The sequence below is a fragment of the Narcine bancroftii genome, chromosome 7 (assembly GCF_036971445.1).
Source record: "Narcine bancroftii isolate sNarBan1 chromosome 7, sNarBan1.hap1, whole genome shotgun sequence".
Classification (NCBI taxonomy): Eukaryota; Metazoa; Chordata; class Chondrichthyes; order Torpediniformes; family Narcinidae; genus Narcine; species Narcine bancroftii.
The window spans coordinates 166,318,511-166,334,117 of NC_091475.1; the positions used below are offsets into that span (position 1 = coordinate 166,318,511).

Sequence of the window (15,607 nt, forward strand, 5' to 3'; positions counted from 1 at the left end):
ACAATGAACCCAGAACATTACTCATCGCGTCGTGAAATCACCGCGAAGGCTGAAACTTCAAATGTCTTGACTATATAAGTCATGTGGGGCTTCATTTCCAGTCTGAGTTCACGTGGCTCGAAGTTTTTTTATTTGTTTCCATTCCGAACGATTTCCTGAGTAGTTTTTGAAATGATATTGTTTAAGTTAAACCAATTGTGAGGCAGCCTTGTCGAGATTTTTTTTGTATTGTACAAAGCATCTTATCTTGCATACTTTGCATGAGGTGGTTTCACTGTTAATTTGGGTGGATGGTCCTGGTCCAAGAGTGGCCGTATTTCCCTGGCCCATTGGGCTCACAGAGCAATCCTCGTCCTCCCAGATTCCTGGGACCTTTTCCTTGCATTTTCCCTCCCGTTCACTGACAGAGAGCGAGAGAGTGAGTGTGTGTGTGTGTGGGGGGGGGGGGGGGGTAGGGGGGGGGAGCACTGGACAGTAGGGAACTCACGAGGACGGAGGAATTGTGTGTGGTCACAGGACGATGGCATAAATTCCACGCGTCGCTGGGTGTCGGGATTCAACCCAGTTGCTGAAGATGTGAGATAGCAGCTCCAGCAAGTTTTACAGAAGACCTAGACAAGGGCGAGCGAGCAGACGAACAGTTGGTGAACAATGAGATTGCAGAAGAGAATGTGGATAAAAGAAGCCAGATTGATTGGAGGAGGTTGCAGAGATGGAAATTAATTTGCTGTCAAGCAAGAGAATTAGAAAATTGATCAGAATTTATTGCCATGAATGTATCAAAAAATTTGTTGTTTTGTGGCAGCATGACATTGCAAATATTGCTTTAAATTACATTTCAGAAATAAATAAGAGAAAGTAAGGCAGTGTCTGTCTGTGGTTTCATTGCCCATTCAGAAATCTGGTGGCAGAGGGGAAAAAAGCTGCCCTTGTGCCACTGGGTGTGCCTATTTCAGGCTTCTGTACCTTTTTCCCTATGGTAGTTGTGTGAAGAGGGCATGGTGAGGGTCCTTGAGGATAGAGGCTGCTTTCTTCAGAAACTTCCTCGTAGATCTCCTCGATGGAGAAGAGTCTGCTTTCAGAGTTCACAGCTCTCTAGTTTTTGTAGTCCAGTGCATTGGCATCTCTTTACTAGACAGTGAGGCAACCAGTCAGAATGCAAGAGTCTGGTGACATACCAAACTTCCTTAAACTCTCACAAAGTATAAGCACTAACAAGTCTCCTTCATGATGGCATCGACATGGAGTCACAGAATAGAACTTCAGAGATGCTGACACCTAAGAACTTGAAGCTCTTGGCCGTTTCTACTACTGATCCCTCAATGTGGCCTGGTTTGTGTTCTGATTTTCCCTTCCTGATGTCCACAGTCAGTTCCTTGGTTTTGCTAATGTTGAGTGCAAGGTTGTGGTTGTTTTGGCACCACTCAACGAGATGATCAATCTCCCTCCTTCATTGCCATCTGTGATTCTGATGACAATCATGGTGTTATCGGCAAATTTGTAAACTGCATTTAAATTGTCTCTAGCCAAACAGTCATGTGTCTAGAGAGAGTTGAGCAGTTAGATGAGCATGCATCCTTGAGGTGCGCCTGTATTGATCGTCAATAAGGAGATTTTTTAAAAAAAATTTAATATTCCATACAAGCAGTAATGACAATCGTTATAATACTACAATCTTAAAAAAAAGAAATTTATTACATATATGATGGTTTTCATCCTAAACCAAAAGTCCCCTCCTATATTTTAAAAAGTAAAAAATTATATAGGTATAAAAAAGAAAGAAAGAAGGGTTTTTTGGATTGCAGTACATTTCATCAGTTCTAAAATAAACATAAAGAGGAGAAATCTGCAGAGCCAGAGAGATAAGAAGGATATCACTACCAGTTTAATCCCATTATTTGAGTGTAAGGTCACCAAATTTGTAAAAACAGAGAATATTTATTTTCTAAATTATAAGTAATTTTTTTTCCAAAGGAATACAATTTTGAATTTCAGCTTGCCACCTTGGCAGAGTAAAAGATTTATCCGATTTCCAAGTAATTGCAATACATTTTCTCGCTTCTGCTAATGCTAATTTGACAAATTTCAATTAATAAATTGATAATTTCAATTTAGGAGTTGTACCTTCAATATTTTCTAATAAAAACAGATCGTGATTTAACAGAAAAATAACTCCTGTAACTTGTAAAAAAAACTTGTAGACAACCACATTTAAAACATTGATCTAATAAATCTGATTTCAATCTATTTAATTTCTGTGGTGTAAGATATAATTGATGTAAAAAAAAATTAAACTAATCTATACCTAACATTAATAGTATCAGTCACAGAATCTTTACATTTAATTTTCCAAAATTTGTTGATCTATCATAATATTCAAAACTTTTCTATCTCTGCCAAGATCTATATAATCCTAATTTAGGAGTTCCTAATTGTAATAACAAATCTATCAAAGAGAAAAAATTTTTGACCATCCCACTCCTAGTAAGAAGTTCTACCTCAGTATAATTAGACCAAAACATTGTTGCCCCTTATTTATCTCTCATATATGCCCTTAATTGAAAATAACAAAAAAGAGTATTATGTGATGTAGCATATTTGTTTCTCAGTTGTTCAAATGACATTAATTATCATTTTTAATAATGATAAAAGTCCTCCATCAATATTTTGATTTATTTTATTCCAAACGTTAAGTAAATTTCAATAGTGGTGTGTCTTTATCAGCCACGAACAATTTTGATTCCCACATATATAAATTCTTCTGATTTCTTTTCCATTTTATTCAGTTTTATGTTAACCCATGCTGGTTTTACATTTTCAAATAAAGAAGCAAGAAATCTCATCTTGATATTAATTCTTAAAATTAGCGAGCTGTAGTACTCCTAATTCATATTTCCATGTTAACTTCTCTATAGAAACTCTTGCCATTTTACCTTTCCATAGAAATTTCCTTATTTGTTTATTTAATTCTTGCAAAAAATTTTGAGCCATTAATATTGGTAATATCTGAAAAAGATATATTCTTGGAAATAGATTCATCTTTATACAATTCACCTTTCCACTAAAGTTATAGCTAAATTTATCCATTTTTAAAAATCTTCCTCGTTCTTTTTGATTAAAGGCAAATAATTCATTTTATATAAATTATTTAAATTACTTTGGCCATTTAAACTGCGTATCTCTCTGATACTGAGTATAGTAACCTACTGTCAAAGGCATAATTTCACTTTTATCCCAATTTATTTTCTAACCCAAAACCCAATTGGGCATATAATCTTTGTAAAGATGACTTGGGTTCTGTCAAATATATTAAAACATCATCTGCAAATAAACTGATTTTATGTTCCCCCTAACCATTAATTTGTAAATCAGAATGAATGACCTGGGCAAGTGGTTCTATAGCTAAAACAACTTAAATGACAGACACATGTCCATTTTTTACTACTTTACCTTTGGGATTATTAAATAATGCTTTAACCCAATTTTAAAAATTTGATCGAAATACAAATTTTTATGATACCTTAAACAAAAATAATCACACTAATCTACCTGAGTCTAAAGCTACAGCAATACTTAAGTCATCTCTTTTTTTGCACTAAATTGTCTTTTTTTTAAAAATAAACCCGGTCTTATCCATATTAATTAATTTAGGTAATAATTTATTCATTCCATTTGCCAAAACATTTGCTACTATTTTACATTAATAATGAGCTAGTCTATAAGATGAAAGTTTCAAAGGGTCTCTATTATTCTTTTTAGGAATCACAGTAATTATTGCCATCAAAAACGATTCTGGAAGAGAAGAAGTTTGTGAAGCTTGATGTAATAATTGCATAAACATAGGATTTAATAAATCTTTAAATTCTTTGTAAAATTCAGATGGGAAACCATATTCTCCTGGAGATTTATTACTATGTAAAGAGTTCATTGCTTCTCTTACTTAAGGAGGAGATGTTTCTCATTTGTTCTAACTGTGGTCTTCTGTTGAGGAAGTCAAGGATCCAGTTGCAGAGGGGCAGGTGCAGAGTCCCAGGTTTTGTAACTTGTTCACTAGCGCTGAGGATGCGATGGTGTGGAAAGCTAATAGCCTGGTGTCGTCTCAGTGATCCAAAGCTGAGTGGAAAGCCAATGATATTGTATCTGTTATGGGGTGATTGTGATAGTAGGCAAATTGCGGTGGGTCCAAATCTTTGTGTGGATGTGAGTTAATTCTGGCACTGACCAACCTCTCAAAGCATTTCATAATGGTAGATGTGAGTTCTACTGGGTGATAGTCTGAGGCAGCTCTTCTTGGTCAGATGTAAAGGTAGTAAAACAAATGCTAAAATATAACATAGGACTGTGAGTATACGATTGGTCTGTGGGAGAGGCCATGGCACTTGTATGCCCAATACATACCAACAATCCTGGAACAGACTCTCTTGTGGGGAGATATTACGAGGTGATCAGAGTTCTCTTGAAGAAATCCAGAATGGCATTGATTACTTAAAGTGGGGAACAGGTTGGTATTGAAAACCTTGAGCCATGAATCAGGATTACAGAGAAGCCCAGTGAGCATACCTGCCCGTCTGTGGGTAAAGTCTCAGTTTCCACATCTAATCAGTCACCTCCGAGTTCACAAAACTGAAATGGAAGCAAGTTGTCGTCCTCCATCCCGAGGAGCTGATTAAGATGGATGTGTGGATAGAATTTGAACTTGGGAAGCATTTCTTTTGGCCGAACCAAGTTTACAAAGAATGGAAGATGGTGCTGACCAGGACAATCTGGTGAATGAGACTGAGCATCATGTGACAGTGTAGTGTGTGTGACATTATTGAAGTGGAAGTGGGCAGCCTTTGTGATGGATGGTAAAAGACCTCGGGAGATCAGCGAAAAGTAGAATTCCAGTAGTTTTCATAGAAATATCAGGATTCATAAAAAGGTTGTAATGAGGCAAACTTGCCTCAGATATTACAAGACATTTTTAATTTTTTTTCCAACCAGTAGGGTGTCAGTTCTTCATAATGGGAATTTATTGTCATATACATAATTACAATGTACCAATGCACCAAAATTCTTACTTGCTGCAGCCACACACATACAAAAGATACACCAATTAAGTTACCACAAGTTATCGTGAGACATAGAAGAAATGACTATACAAAAGGATAAGTAAATAAATATTCACAGTTTCAGTCAGTGCAAGAAAAAAATAGTGCAGATAGATCTGGAATGATTTTTGGTGGAGCTCTACAGGGAGGTTGAAGACCTGATAACTTTTTTTGGGGGGGGGGTAGAAGAGGAAATATTGTTCTTGCATCTAGAGTTGCCTGACATCAGGCCTCTGTATCTTCTGCCTGAAGGTAGAAGAGATCATGGCCAGAGTAATAGGGATCCTTTATAATGTTGCTTGCCTCTCCAAGGCAACATCACATAGATGTCTTCAGTGGACAGGATGTCAATACACAAAATGGACTTGGCTAGGTTTGCCATTTTCTGCAGCCTTTGGCATTCTTGGGCACTCATCTTCCAAACCAGGCTGTGCTGCAGACAGTCGGTGTACTCTCTACTGTGAATCTGTAGAAGTTTGAGGGGGTATCCAATGAGATGCCAAATCTCTTGACAGAAGGTAGACACATTATGCAAGCAGCCTTCACTTGGATGGCTGGCTGCAGGAGAGGTTCTCTGATCGTTGGACTCTTCTGAACTCTCTTCACTGATGTCCCACCAATGAAGATCTGTGTGAGGTCCCTTGGTCTCCCCTTCCTAAAGTCTTGAAGTTTAGACAGCAAATGGTGACCTTTCATTAATATTTTTGGACTAAGGATTGGTAGATAGGAATCCTTGTTTATAAATCTTGCATTGTTGTCTGTGATAATCTAATTACACTTAAGTTTTTGATTAACTGTGCTTTCAGTTAACTTTTCAAGTGAGAGTTAAAAGATTAAAAAGTGTGGAGCACTGGGGAAGATTGGCTAGCTTGAAATATTTTCTCTGGTTTAAACAAATTAGAGTTCCACAATTTGGGCATATTTCTATTCATCCAAAGTTGCATCTTTTGTCTGTTTTCCTTTGTCCTTGTTCCTCCAACGAAAATTTTCTCAAGATCCTGTAAGTAAATACAGGATTATTCCATTAATCGGATTCCCTGTCTTCCGTTCAATTTCAGTGATGTGGTGAATGAGCTTATTGTGTCTGACACTGTGCCTTTGTAGATGGTAGAAAATGTTTGGGATTCATAAAGCATTACACTTTGCAGTACATCCAAGCTCTGACCTCATCTAGGAGGTACCAAATTCTTATGGTTAGTCCAATGAGTTTCATGGCTGAGCTTTCTATGTACACTTGGCTAGAGAATTTGAATGAAGGGTGTCCTTGAAGTTATGAAATCTATCTTAGTCTTAATTTCAAACCAAGCAGTTGAACAATTTTGTTTACTGGCTCTAGATTTTGCAGCTGAGGGAGCATCACAGCATCCGTCTTATCAAAACCTCTTAGAACAGAGTTAAACAAGAAAATGTGTAGATTCTTGGGTCTAATGCAGTACACAAAATTGCTGGAGAAATTCAGCAGGTAACGCAGCTTCTATAGCAATTACAGTAAAAGTCTAAAAATCCAGACGCCAGAAATCTGGGCACCTGAGAATCCAGACTTCTCAAACTTTTAAAATTCAGTGGGCTTTTGTGTGCATGCGCAAGTGCCATAGATGCACACAAGTCGCGGAAATTAAAGAATAATTTTTTTTGTACTTCTATTTTATATGAAAAAAGTTTCAATAAGCTATCAAAATTTACCTGTTCATCTCTTTTTTTTATTCTCCTTAAATATGGTCCAAGAATCCAGAAAATCCAGACCCACCCAATCCCCAAGCTGTCTGGATTTTAGGACTTTTACTGTACAGGGCATTCGATGTTTCAGGACTGAATCCTTGATCAGAAGTGTCTAAAGTCAGGCAAATGTTCGAATAAAAAGGTGGGGGACAGGGTAAATATCAATTCCCGTTTACTTCCTCTGGATGCCATGGAACATGCAGGACTTTGTGTACTGCACTTTTGAACTGTAGCTTTCTTAGATCACACTTCACTTTTCCAAACTCCTGTGACAATTGGTCAGTTGCCTCATCTGAGGAATTAGACCAAAACCATGCATGACACTCCAGTTGTAATATTGTCAAACTATTGCAACTTTTCTTTAATATATGTACATTAAAGTCCAGTTTACCATGTAGAACTGAAGACATCAGAGAAAAATTAGGCCATTTGGCCCCTTGAGATCTGTGTGAGGTCCCTTGGTCTCCCCTTCCTAAAGTCTTGAAGCTTAGATAGCAAGTGGTGACCTTTCATTAAGAGTTTTGGACTAGGGATTGGTAGATAAGAATCCTTGTTTATAAATCTTTCATTGTTGTCTGTGATAATCTAATTACACTTAAGTTTTTGATTAACTGTGCTTTCAGTTAACTTTTCAAGTGAGAGTTAAAAGATTAAAAAGTGTTGAGCACTGGGGAAGATTGGCTAGCTTGAAATATTTTCTCTGGTTTAAACAAATCAGAGTTCCACAATTTGGGCATATTTCTATTCATCCAAAGTTGCATCTTTTGTCTGTTTTCCTTTGTCCTTGTTCCTCCAACGACAATTTTCTCTAGATCCTGTAAGTATCCGCCATTGGAATCATGGATGATGTATTTTTCCTCTCAAGTTACATGGCATTCTCCTCCCTTCTCTCCATAACCTTTCACATCCTTATTAATTAAGAACCTATCAGCCTCCATTTTAAATATACCCAATGACTTGTATGTGACAACAAATTCCACAGATTCAGCAACCTCTTGCTGAAGCAATTTATCCACATCTGTGAGGACCCATGCTACTCTGCACATAGCTTTTTCCAGCTACTCCTGTTGAGAAAGAGATACAGAATATTAGAGCCAGATCCACCAGGCTGAGGAACAGCTTCATTTCACAGGCAGTGAGATAGCAGAATGACTCCTGAACTGCTAAACCAACTCCCAGTGTTTACTATTTATTAATCATAATTATTTTTTAATATCTGTATGTAAGACATGCATCTACACCAGCGTTGTCTCCGCTCCATCCTCAACATCCATTGGAGCGGTTTCATCCCTAATGTCGAAGTACTCGAGATGGCAGAGGTCGACAGCATCGAGTCCACGCTGCTGAAGATCCAGCTGCGCTGGATGGGTCACGTCTCCAGAATGGAGGACCATCGCCTTCCCAAGATCGTGTTATATGGCGAGCTCTCCACTGGCCACCGTGACAGAGGTGCACCAAAGAAAAGGTACAAGGACTGCCTAAAGAAATCTCTTGGTGCCTGCCACATTGACCACCGCCAGTGGGCTGATAACGCCTCAAACCGTGCAGCTTGGCGCCTCACAGTTTGGCAGGCAGCAACCTCCTTTGAAGAAGACCGCAGAGCCCACCTCACTGACAAAAGGCAAAGGAGGAAAAACCCAACACCCAACCCCAACCAATCAATTTTCCCCTGCAACCGCTGCAACCGTGTCTGCCTGTCCCGCATCGGACTTGTCAGCCACAAACGAGCCTGCAGCTGACGTGGACTTTTTACCCCCTCCATAAATCTTCGTCCGCGAAGCCAAGCCAAAGAAGAAGGTACTGTGTATCTATATTGACTGTATGTGTGTTGGTACTGCTTTTGCACCATGGATTGGAGATCACTTTTATCGTGTTGTACTGAAACAATCAGATGATAAATGAACTTGAATGGTCAATCATTTATTCTGAGGCTGTGCCCTCTGGTCCTAGACTCCCCCACTACTGGAAACATCTTTTCCATGTCCACTCTATCCAGCCCTTTCAATATTCAGTGTGTGTCTTTGTCTTTTCAGTTGTTTGCTGTTCTTTCGCATAGTAATTCTCCAATTTTAAATCCAATGATACCTATTGGTCACACCCAGTTTTCTACACAAAAGACCAAAAGAATTCTTTATTTCCTATGACGAACCAAACATGAGTGGCACTATCCTAAGACTTGTTGATCCTTACAGGATATTTTGTTTTGCTGTTGCCTAGCTTTTCCCTTCCCCTCCAAAACCTCTTTATTTGTTTTTTGGGGAATTGGGTATTCTCTGGCAACTTGACAAATGGTTGTTATTTCTGCGGGAAACTTCTGCAGTTGACATCGTTGGCAAGCCTTGTCCTGTCCTCAGTTGGCTAATGATTGCAATAGAATGCCAGCAGTTATGCAGTACCTCCATTGGTATTCTTGGCAAGGTTTGCCAATTCAGCATCAACCGGATAAACCAAAAGCCCTAACAAACACTGTAATGCCAGAGGATTGAAGCTCTTTTTTAAGGAGAAAAAATGTACTTGAGATATTTAAATTAGATTTATTTTCATTTTTATGATTAACTTTTTTCATTTGTTTAAAAAAATCCTAACAGTGTATAGGTTAATAGGGTGTAAAATAAGCACCATGGACTCATAGGGCCAAATTGGCCTGTCACAGTGCTGCCTGCCTAATTTTCTTGGTTTTAATTGAACAATAAGTTATTTGTCACCAGGAACATTTGCAGCATTCCAAGCTGATATCTGAATAGTGGTCATTATTATGGTTCTCCAATCGCATGTGGGGGATTTGCTCCTTTTATTATGATTGTTGGCGAGCTTTTTCAAAGAGCAATACATTGCTATTAGTCTATTGCAGAATAAAGAAGTAATCTTGTTGGTCTATTAAACTTCTCAAAATGTGTTTGCAACGGAGTTGGGTGTTTGGGATGGAACCAGTTTGTAATGACATGTTGAACATGCCTTTGTGCTGTGTAATTTGTGTTCATGCTGATCACATCTGCAGAAACTCGCATTGTGATATTTTCCACATGAGTGCAGTTTCAAATGACCGTTATGGAAATTTGTTATTGGATATTGTTATTTTTACATCGTGAGATCTGTGATGGCGGTAAGTTGTTTTTTCTAATCCATAAAAATACACAGTTGCTAAATAAACTACTATGATCGAAAATGTGTGAAACTATTTTGACATGTTGACAATGTGAATTATTGGACTTTGTGGTACAAATGAGGATGCCAGCAGCATCTAATCTTGCATATCATGTTAAAATAATGTTGGTTATCAGAAGTAAACTGAAAAGTTTATTCTTTTCCTCAAGTCTATTCCTCAAGTAAGTCGTTCAAGGAAATGCATTATCATCAATGAGTCTGATTTTTTTTTTATTTGTAGAAATCAGAGAATCGGAAATTTAACTGTGGAAAATGTGTATCTACAAATAGCAGCTAATAAAATTCTATGTGATATGCTGAAAGAGGTAGAGTTTCAGGGTAACACTAAAAGATGAAGAAATTGGTTAGGGTAATGTGTTTTCTTGCGATCAATATCGGAACTTTCTGGTTAAATTGTTCTAAAGATTTGATTATAAATAATATTTGTTGATTTTAATCACATTTGTAGATGACCTAATGAAGAGCATTTTATTGTCAGGAGAATTATTGAAAAAGTAAAAGCAATCTGTTGGAGGAAGTCAACAGTGGAGGGAAGGAATTGTTCACGTTTAGGAGTCGATAAGCTAGTTGAAGGGTGACCTTGGTGAGGGAAGGTGGGCGGTATGAAAGGTTGGAAGCAGTGAGCTAGAAGCCAGCAGGGGACTTGTGAACGAGGGAGGGGCGAAGAATGATGGGAAGAGTAATAGGTGGAGTTGCCAGATGTAGGCTGCTGGGTGAGGGGGGGGGGTGGTGGGAATGAAAATGAATGGGGGGCTGGAAGGGTCGTGGGAAAGGAGACAAAAAGGGGGAAAGGGGAGAAGATGAGGTGGATCAGAGGAAAGAGAAAGAGAAGAATACAAGATGTATTTGAAAGAATGTTTGATTTGCAAGGAATCTATTGATTTTAATAGCCTATTTGCAGATTTACACATTGCATCATAATCATTAGGAGTGGACACTTGGGCCATGAACTATTCGTTGAGAGTTATGGAGTAATGTTGGAGACTGTCTTGTCCCTTTCTTTATCTTTCTCCTGTTCTTGTTTTGCACCCAGCTTTTTATTTTGCACTTTTTTTAAAATTAGTTTTAAAGAGTTTTATTTTATTCACTTATATTACATTTAAGAGTCCTATGTGAGCACATCAATAACTACTGTAATGTCAACAGTTTTTAAAAAAAAACTGTTCAGTAGGGTATAGCTATTTTGATAGAAAATGAATTTTTGATGGTGCAGGGATTTTCTGGTCTAAAAATACCATTTTTCTTGCAAAGTAACTGGTTGAAAACTGCCAAGCTTAATACTGTTTGACCCGTGACTCCTTATATTTTTCTGGACGTGGCCCACAACCAAATAAGGTTTGGCCACCCGTGGAGTAAGGGATCACGAGTTCCGATGAGTTTATATAAAAAAAAAGAAACTTGAATAGTTATAACTCTTCTTGCACACAATTAACAAGCTGTTGATGTCTATGGTTTGGTGAGGTGGACAGGAAGTTGCAGGATGACAGTGAAATATTCATCTTCATTTATTTTCACCAGTGTATTTTTTTAAATAAATGTGTTAAGGACTATAACTTGTAGAACAAAATTTGATATTGGAGTTAAATAATAAACAGTGAAGGAATGGATGATTTGTATATTTTTAAATTAAGCTATTGAAATGTGCAACTGTATTCACTTCATTGATGTTTCTTTGCATTCAGATACCATGGAAGAGCTGGGATTTTTTAAATCTACTATTTGACTTTGTAGATAGACATTATACTACATATAATGCCTCGTTAGAGAACTTCAGTGCATGGTTATTAATTTACCTCCAGAATTGCTATTTGGCCCATAATTGTTCAGTGCATACTTTACACCAGGATGGCAGTATAATTTTTTTTGAGGGCAGTAATAGCGTTTGTCACAACACCTTCCATGAGCCACTTGTGGCTCTTTGTCGTAATGTATGGATCGTGGAACGTGTCGTGACAAACGCTATTACAGCCTTCAACAAAAAATTATACTGCCGTGGCAATTACGATTGTGTTCGAGACGTGGGTGAAATAACAAATAGAAATGCACCTGAAACACAAAAAAGGTATTTATACAGTTTAATAAAAGGCCTTGGTTATGAACTGCAGCAATAATTGCATAAACATTAATATTTCATCCAGGTTTCTTTAGTAACCAGCACAGAGGGAAAAATTCTGAAACAAACCTGAAAGCAAATAGAAACCAAGTGGGAGGGTGGCAGGTGTCGAATCACTTGTGGTCTGAATGTAAGGTTCAATAAAAAACACAGGGACTATCCACCAATGGTTTGCAGTGCAGGACCAGTGAAACAAAACATTATTGGGTCTTCTCTTCTAAATCTTACCCACGTTGCAAGCAGGGCTGGCCTGTGGCTTTATTGATGTCATAGTACTGGAGCCTAGGGGAAGGGGAGAGGTTCATTTTGCATTTAAGATAGGAGTCTCTGTCTTGTAAAGAAATATTGAGAACACTGCTCATAATTGTCAAGATTATCATCAAATAGTTCACGTTATATTGCAGGTAAAATGGACAAGCTTTCTGCAGAATCGAATAATGCAAAGCACTTTCAATTGCACAAAACTGGGCAGACACTACATCAAGCATTACACATTTTTTTTAGAAAACAACCTTTTTGTATGTAATCCAATTTACCTTTTGCAACAATATCAAAATAAACCAATTTGACAGTGGTGGGGCCAATCCAAAAATAAATGTAAAATAATAACATTCTATTTCAAATTAGCATGCAAGTAGGATTTGAAATGACACACGTAGCAACAGAAAAAAAATGAATCATTGCTCATTCAAGATTTGTCAGTGATACAAAAATAATATTGTTCATGTTTGCTCAAAGGTAGAACTTAAGTGAGGCAACATGTATTTCTTAATATTTATATAATTTTTTGTAACATATTGCAATCATGAAACATCTCAAACACCTGAAGTTTATCGTACGTGGCTCTTATGTTAAGTAAGTTTGGTTACGCCTACTGTACACTTTTTTAATTTTAGACGGTCAATATAAACTGTATTTGGGTTTCAAGAAGGGCATTGGGTAGACATTTGAAACTGAAGGATACAGAAATTGAGCGGGGAAAGTAGATGAGGCTTAAGATCAACTCTGATCTTGTTGAATGGCAGTTATATGGTCTACTTTAATTTTTATGTTCCTCCTTATCTTTTTCAACACATAGTTTAATTTTGTTCTACCCTCCATAAACACGAGGTTATCCAATACTCTGCTTCCAGCTCCTTCCACGCACTCCAGTTTCTGCAGAGCTACACTGGATCTGATGAAGCAGAGGCTTGAATCAACATTCTTGTTTATTTTTTCAAATCCTTTCATGTTGCATTTGACTTTTCTCAAATTTGATCTCCCCATCATTATTGGATATGTCTTCATAGCTGCCAAGGAACTAATCTCTGGAATTCCTTTCTCATGTTTTCCATCCATATATCTAATATGTTAAAGCACTTTTAGTAATCTGCCAATACATGCAGCCTGTTATCACATTTTATTTGATATCCTTTGTAAATTTTATTTCAAAGGTGTTGAACAAAAATTAACTTAAACAAGCTGGAGAAACTCAGCAAGTCACACAGTGATTATTTTTTTATTGTAGTGTTATGGGTTACATTATATATTAATATGTCTTTTTTTAAAAAAAAGATAGATTGTGGGGGTTTAGTGTCGGTCACTTCACAAACAGGTACTTACACTTCACATATCATTTAAAATACAAGAGCTTTGTTGAAAGAGAGACATCGTGTCCACAGCGACTTTGCAGAAACTTTGAAGAATCCCTATGGAGACTTCACAAGTAGGTGTTAATTGCACTGATGTTGTCTTTAAAGCACAGATGTCCAGGCAGAAACTAATTCTGGTGCAGGTAATCTATCCGGTTGCAGTTTGTTGTTCTAAGAGGGGTCATGTGGTTTTGCAAACAGAAAAAAAAGTGATTCTTAGAGAGAAAACTGTTCTGCAGTGGCTTTTTGAAGGCTGCAACATGATAATCTGGCAGCTTGTGTAAACCCCATTTTGAAGATGGGTTGTGAGTTCTGAGTTCAGCCTGTTGAAAAACCCTTGTAGTCCTTCCAAGAGGAAATGGCTGGTGTTAGGAGCCAAGAGGGCCCCAAATCCCAGCAGCAATAGATATTCATCAAGACAAATGGTTATTAAACAGAAGTTGTGTTTAATTATCTTTAAACATGAAAATAGAATCAAACTTTAACTTGTCTTCATTGACTTACTTTACCCCCTTCTAATTCTAAGCACATGTGTATGTAAGTTGCAGGCATTTCTTATACCATGCACAAAATTGAACATTTATGAAGTTCACCAGGCTTTGGTGCTTGAAAGGTAAATGGTATCACTCAGGAAGGTTCTTGTCAGTTTTCACAGAGAGATTTGTTGTTTCAGGACATCCACAACTGATGTACTTCTATCAGCCACTCCAGTGTCCTGCTGACGAAATTTGCCCCTTCAGGGTTCTCCAGATGATAACCTCTTTCTTTCAGGTCACCACAGAGTTCCTTTTTGTTTCTCTTATTTGAAGTGAAACATTAGACAGCCAGTCCTCTACTCTTGCATGAACCACAAGGGCTTTGACCCTGCTGTCTTCCAAAATGGGTCATTCTACAAGCTTGCGAGCTTGTCCTGTTCCAGTCCCAGCTGCTGTTGCTGGCTGTAACACTGTTGAACTGATGATCTCTCTCTCTCTCTCTCTCTCTCTCTCTCTCTCTCTCTCTCAGAGAAAAGCTTGTTTTACTCTCTGCTTGCAAAACCACATGACCCTCTTACAACAGCAAGTTCTCCTCCAGACAATATGCGGCACAAAAAAGCGCTCTAATCTGTTGCCTTTTGTAAACAACAATCCATTAGTGAAGTCTCTTGAACACTCTCCAAAGCTCTTGCAAAACTCTGAGGCCCTGATTATGTCGAGCATTACCAGAGCTCCATTGTTTCAAATAAGATCTGTTTTAAAGTGTTTGTATGTACCCTACTCTTAACAAACCTTTTCCAATTTATCTCCCAAAAAACGTGTGTGTGTGTGTGTATAGAGAGAGAGAGAGATAATATACTCTGTCACACTGGCTAGAGTGTTTCCCCTGAAATAAGGGAAACAAGAGGAACGCTGTGGTGACCTGAAAGAAGAGATTATCATTTGGAAAACCCATGATGGGACAAGTTTCTTCAGCAAGACACTGAAGTGACTGATCATGGGAAATCAGTTTGTGCTTGTCCAACGAGCAACAAATCTCTCTGAAACCAATGAGCGGTAACCATTTATCTTTCAGTACCAGAACCTGATGAAAATTCATAAATGATTAATTCTGTGGACAGAATAAGAATTGCCTAATACTGGTGAACTTGGAGGGTTGACCAGTGAGATTGGATTGTGAATCAAAGAACTTTCCTGAACATATACACATTACATAAACGTGCGCTTAGAATTAAAAGGGGGTTAATTTAGGTTTAGCTAAGTTAATAGTAATAAGTTAAAGTGTGATCCTGTTTTTATGTTTAAAGAAAATTAAAAGCAACTTTTGTTTAAGTAACCATTTGTCTTATGAATTTCCATTGCTGCTGGATTTTGGGGTCCTCTAGACTCGTAACAGTAGCAAAGATAAAGATG

The 15,607-nt window shown here is 37.7% G+C and overlaps 1 protein-coding gene across 1 annotated transcript in view; it reads left to right on the forward strand.

Annotated features, from left to right (window-relative positions):
- LOC138739333 (LIM and senescent cell antigen-like-containing domain protein 1) overlaps positions 1-15,607 on the forward strand; it is a 122,195-nt gene that overhangs the window by 982 nt on the left and 105,606 nt on the right. The gene's annotated exons all lie outside the window — the stretch shown is intronic.